Raw genomic sequence first — 6,013 nt, 5'->3', positions numbered from 1 at the left:
CCCGCGCGGCACCGGCCCGAGCTCCACCGTCCGCCGCCGCCGAGCGCGCCCCGCCGTCGCCCTCGCCCTCGCCGACCCCGAGCCCGTCCTCGTGGATGTCGCCCCCGACGCCGGCCGCCCGCGTCTCCTCCCCGATCCCTCCGGGAGAGGTAGCCCATCCTCTCCTTCCTTCCGTGCTCCAAATTTGCAAAATATTGATATGATGTAGATGTATGTGTGTATGTATGTATGAGTTGGGGAGAAAGTTTATAATTTTTGTTCATATATACTGTAGATGCATGTATGTATGATGAATTTTGATATTTTTTTGTTCATATATAATGTAGGTGTATATGTATGTATGGAATGATATCGATGGATCTTTGTATATAGAACATTCGTAGAAAATATGACCAATGTCCCCCTCCGGTTCACTCGGGAACACTATTCATAGAAGGAGAAGAAGAAGGAGAAGACGAGGAGAGGAAGAAAAGGAAGAGGAGAAGAAGAAAGGAATAGAGGAGAAGAAGAGAAAATTAGAATATATATTCTATTTTCTCTTTTCTCCTCTATTCCTTTCTTCTTCTCTTCTTTTTTTCTTCTTTTTTTTCTTCGACACATGGGGGGGGGGTCGAGAACGTCGGACATTCATGAGAGAGGCGAGGAAGAAGGGGAAGAAGAGGGAGAAGAAGAGGAGAGGAAGAAGAGGAAGTCTTCTCCTCTATTTTTTCTTTTCTTCTTTTTTCTTCTTCTTCTTCCTCTTTATTTTATCGGGAACGAGGGTCGTCGAGAGGTCGAGGAGCGGTAGAGGAGAAACCCTAAATAGAAAGTATCGTCGGTGTGAGATACATGTACCGTCGGTGTCGGACACTACACCCACATCCCACAAGTGGCGCGGGCTTCGACGCCCACGTCACTTGTGGGACGTGGATGTAGTGTCCGACACCGAAGGCCACATGTATCTCACACCCACGATACTTTCTAGCTATTTAGGGTTTCCTCTACCGAAAAGAAGAGGAGAAATAAATAAGAAGAAGAAAAAAGAAGAAAAAGAAGAGGAGAAGAAGAAAGGAATAGTGGAGAAGAAGAGAAAATAGAATTTCTATTTTCTCTTCTTCTCCACTATTCCTTCCTTCTTCTCCTCTTTTTTTTCTTATTTTCTTCTTCTTCTTCTTCTTCTTCTTCTTATTCTTATTAGCCGAAAGTAGAGAGAGGTTTCCTAGTGTCAAAGTATTGAAGAAATCCATGCCTTCATCATTAGCCGGAAGTAACCATGGCATGTTGGTACGAAGTTCTGCAAAGTTGTTCTGGAATGGAGTCCCGGATAGAATAATCCGCCTTTTGGTACCAATTCAGCAAAGGCCTTCCAAATAGTGATATTCGGAAGGCTCTTGCTGAACTTTGTACAAAAAAGCGAATTATCCTATCTGGGACTCCGTTCCAGAACAACTTTGAAGAGCTTCGTACCATCATGCACATGTTACTTTCGCCTAATGATGAAGACATGGTTTTGTTGAATCCCTTGACACTAGGCAACCTCCCGACCCCTCGGCGATCCTATCGAACATGATAGGAAGAAGAGGATAAAAAAAGAAGAGGAAGAAGAAAAAAAAGAGGAGAAGAAAGAATAGAGGAGATCTTCTCCTCTTATTTTTCTTCTTCTTCCTCTTTTTTTTATCGGGAACGAGGGTCATCGAGGGACATAGATGTAGTGTCATCGTTGTCGATATATACCCCCTCCCGATAGCTTACTATGATTAGGTAGTTCTACGTTTGGCACTAATATATCCATCTGTCATGTTTGAATAATAATTGCCATGTTGTAAATATTTGTAGAAACTATGGACACCGCCCTAGATGAAGTAACAAAAGAAGCGTTGTTAAGGGACATAATCGCAGAAGGAAGTGATGCCATCTCGTTGTTTCTCAACGAAACCGATGGTCTGGAAGGAGACGGTGAACAAGCTGGCTACGGTGACCTAATGCCGGTGCAAGAAGAAGAACATGAGGACAGCTCCGGTGACCCAATGCCGGTGCAAGAAGGAGACCGTGATGACGGCTCCGGTGACCGAACCGAGTCCGGCCAGGTATATATATTAGTTAAGTCTATGCTGACTAGCTGATTGATGCATTCATTGTTTTGGTATGTACACATATTAATTAAGTCTTTGTTCTTTTTTCTAGCCCTCCGGATCGAGCACAACTTCGGTAAAGAGACGAGGCCAGAAGAAAAAGTTGAGCTCGGATGAAAAGTTTGAGATCATAGCAATCGCGCCCGACGGCCAACCTATTGAACCCCTCCGGACAAAGAGCGCATTTGTTGCTCAGTGCGGGGTTCTGGTTAGGCACAAGATCCCGATAAGCATCCAGCAATGGTTTAAGCCGGCTACAGAAGACCCTGAGGTCTCTTATGTCAATGATATGCAGAAAATGATCTTTGGACTGAGCTGAAGTCAAATTTCACCCTACCGCCTGAGGATAATCTAGAGAACCCAGTTAAAGAGAAATTAATCAAGTCTTTTGCTCTGAAGAGGATGGCAGGACTATTCAGGAGGTGGAAGAAAGAGCTGAATAAGTTTGTCGAAAATAATGAGACACCAGAATTCAAGGGCAGATATGAGAAGATCAGAGATCACTGGCCCGCATTTGTGGCCCACAAGACATCGGAAAAGAGTAAGAAGATGTCGGCGACAAACAAGCAAAATGCTGCGAAGAAGAAGCTTCACCATCGCACGGGGTCAGGTGGCTACCTCGTAGCCCGGCCTAAGTGGTCCAAGACTGAGAATGATCTGGTTCATAAAGGGATCAAACCAGAGACAATTAACTGGCTAGACTGTTGCCGGACTTGGTTCTTCGGGGCTGGCGGAACACTGGACCCTGTAACAGGTAAGTGCATTTGGACGAACAATCAGATGGACATACCAGTCAGTAAGCTCAAGCAGTATATCGAAGCAGCGCAGGAAGGGACGTTCTTTCCAGACAGAGAGAACGACGAGCTCACAATGGCCCTCGGGAATCCTGAGCACCCTGGACGGACACGAGGCACGCCAGGCTCCATTCCGTGGAAGGTTGGGTTTCCGGACGCAGGCGGTTACAAATCCCATGAGAGGAGGAAAAAAGTGCAGCAGACCCAAATGCAGGCGCTGAAAGCAAGGGTAGACGCGATAGAGGAACGAGAAGCAAATCGCAGCAAACGTACTGCCGAAGCCTCCCCCGAAGCTACCCCACCATCTCAGCGCAGAAGCAGCGTGGCTTCCACCAAGCTGCTTCAGCCGGAGCATGCCTTGACGGCTCCTTCCAGCTATCCCGTGGATGCTATAATGGAGTCTCAAAATTGCCACCTTATGACGCAATGAATGAATTTGAAGGTCAAGGCGGCTGTTGGCTCTGTTTTTCCTACTGAACCCGGCGCAACTTTTCACTGCCGGCCGATTCCAGAAGGATATGCTAGGGTGATGGTGGATGAGATAACGGAGGGATTTGAGGACCTCCAGCTTGACCACCCTACCGGTGAAGGGGAGACTCGGCTGGGGTCTGCTCTGAAGACTCCATGCCTATGGCGGAAGGAGCTCATCAACCTTCTGAACTGGACGCCACCGCCGCCTCCTCCTCCTCCTCCGGTGAGTCAGGGCACTCCGCCTCCACCGCCTCCTCCTCCGGCGAGTGACTATCAGGGCCCTCGGCCGGCTCCTTCTCCGGCGCGTGGCGGCACTCCGCCTCCTTCTCCGCCTGCGTCGACGCGCCCGAGCAGCCAGCCTTCTCCTTCTCCACCTCGTCAGCAAGGGCGGAAGAGACCTGCCGCTGCTCCAGCTGCTTCGGCGCGTCGTAGTCCTTCTCCTTCGCCTCTTAAGCAAGTAAAGAAGAAAACCGCTACGTCTGCTCGGTTGGCGTCTAGCAGTACAACCAGAGGCGGGAGGACATACAGATTCGGTCCTTCTCTGAAGACTCCAGAGAAGTTACCATACGAGAGGACCCAGGAGGAGAACGCCGAGATCGCGCGAGAAGAAGTGAAGAAATTCTTTGAAGGGGTGAAAGCAAAGAAACATCCACCTACGGAGGAGAAGGTAGATCGGGTGAAAGTGAAGCGCACTCTGGTTGCCCTGACAAAACCACCGAAGTCTGATCCGCCGAAAGGAAACTATGACCGCATTATTGGAAAGGAATTTGCCAAAGCGGAGCGGTGGGGAAGTACTGTCAGTGATCAAAGGCTGAAAGAACGACGAGCTGGGAAACAAATTGCCCAGCTCGGCGAACAAGCGAAGCAATCGTTCCCCCCGCTCAAGGTGCCTAGCCACAACGTCGATAATGATCCGAGGATGGTGCCCGGTTATAGCAATCTTGCAGATTACCTGCCCGACGAAGTACATTATGAACCCATGGAGGTGCAGATACAAAGATACGAGTACGGGAAGCCTCTCGTCAAAGATGAAAGATCTCTATCAACGATGATGCGAAGATTGCATGATTGGTACTTGAAAATCTGCAGAGACTCTGGGGGGAGGAGTACTTTGTATGTGAAAGTTAAAAAGGAGCATGACCTCATTGGAATTGATCTGTTGCCTGTTCCATTTGAGGAGTTCTATCAGTTTTTCAATCAATTGGCCCTCGATAAAACAACGGTTGCCTGCTACTGTCTGTAAGTAGTACTACTTCTGTCATTAAGTTTCTCTATATAGCTTAGCTCTTTCATTGCATGTATTTATAATCATCCTCACTATATTATGCAGATTGAAGATCGCCGAATTGAAGAAAAGACAAGTCGGTGATATTGGGTTCATTAACACATATCTCATAGATGCAACTCAGGTTAAACTTCACGCCGCAGCTACCGAGGCCAGCTTGCTACGATCGTTCGTAATAAATCAAAACAAAGATATAATACTCTTTCCTTACAACTTCAGGTGAGTGTTACTATCTTGTCCGTATTTGGTTTCCCTTATATATTAGTCAAGGTTATAGTAATGTAATTCATGAGTTATGCATGTGTGTGCAGTTTCCACTTTATTCTCCTAGAGATTAAGCTTGAGCAGGGAGTAGTAACCGTCTTGGACTCTAAACGAAAAGATCCCAAGGAGTATGCGGACATGACTGAAATCCTCAAGAACTAAGTTAAATTGATCATTATCCACCATATCAGCAACTTTGTTCATTTCCTGATATCAAGTAATTGTTTTCTTTGTCCGGCAGGGTTTGGAGAAAATTCACCAAAACAGTTCCGGGACTGCCGAAGGAGCTGGAATTTAGACACCCGAAAGTAAGTACTATAGTAGCATGTTCCGCGCATCTCCTAGTGATTCAAGTGCTAGTTTCATCAATACCATTTAGCATTCTTGCTTATCAGTTTGATTGACCTCTATTTCTTGTAAAGTGGTTGTGGCAAGAACAAGGGAATGATTTCTGTGGATACTACATCTGCGAGTCCATCCGCCACACGACCTGTGAGCGGGGCGGGTACTCTAACGAACAATATGAAGTACGTAAATAACAACATTCACAATTTTATTTTATTACCATCGTTTGTGTTGAGTTTCATTCATTCATATATATATGTATTGACCCCCTTCTTCAAATTAGATGTTTCGGAAGCGGGATGAACTCCTAGCACCAGCTCGCATGCGAGCAATTCAAGAGGAATTGGCGGCATTCTTTCTTGACCACGTGATCCCCGAAGACGGAGAATTCTATGTAGACCCTGAGTCCGTATGATTATATTTGTAAGAGATAATTATTGTATATATGTAGCCCGTAGTGTCAGATAGATATACGAGAACTTGTTGTTCGACCAATCTCTCGGAGAAGGAGAGGTGGTCGATATCACTTATCTCTGTATATATGCATATATGTTCATGACAATCTTCTGTTTCCTTCGTTTGCTTACTAGCTAGCTAGCGTGTCTAGTCCTCTCTATATACGTATGTATAGTACGTAGCGTCGACCAAGCACGGACATAACAGAGGACACTTCTCTCTATTAATTATATCTAGCTAACACAATATATGAAACACCTAAATTAACCCCCCAAAACCCCCAACCC

The sequence above is a fragment of the Triticum aestivum genome, chromosome 3A, assembly GCF_018294505.1.
Source record: "Triticum aestivum cultivar Chinese Spring chromosome 3A, IWGSC CS RefSeq v2.1, whole genome shotgun sequence".
NCBI lineage: Eukaryota > Viridiplantae > Streptophyta > Magnoliopsida > Poales > Poaceae > Triticum > Triticum aestivum.
This window is presented reverse-complemented; position numbering follows the sequence as displayed.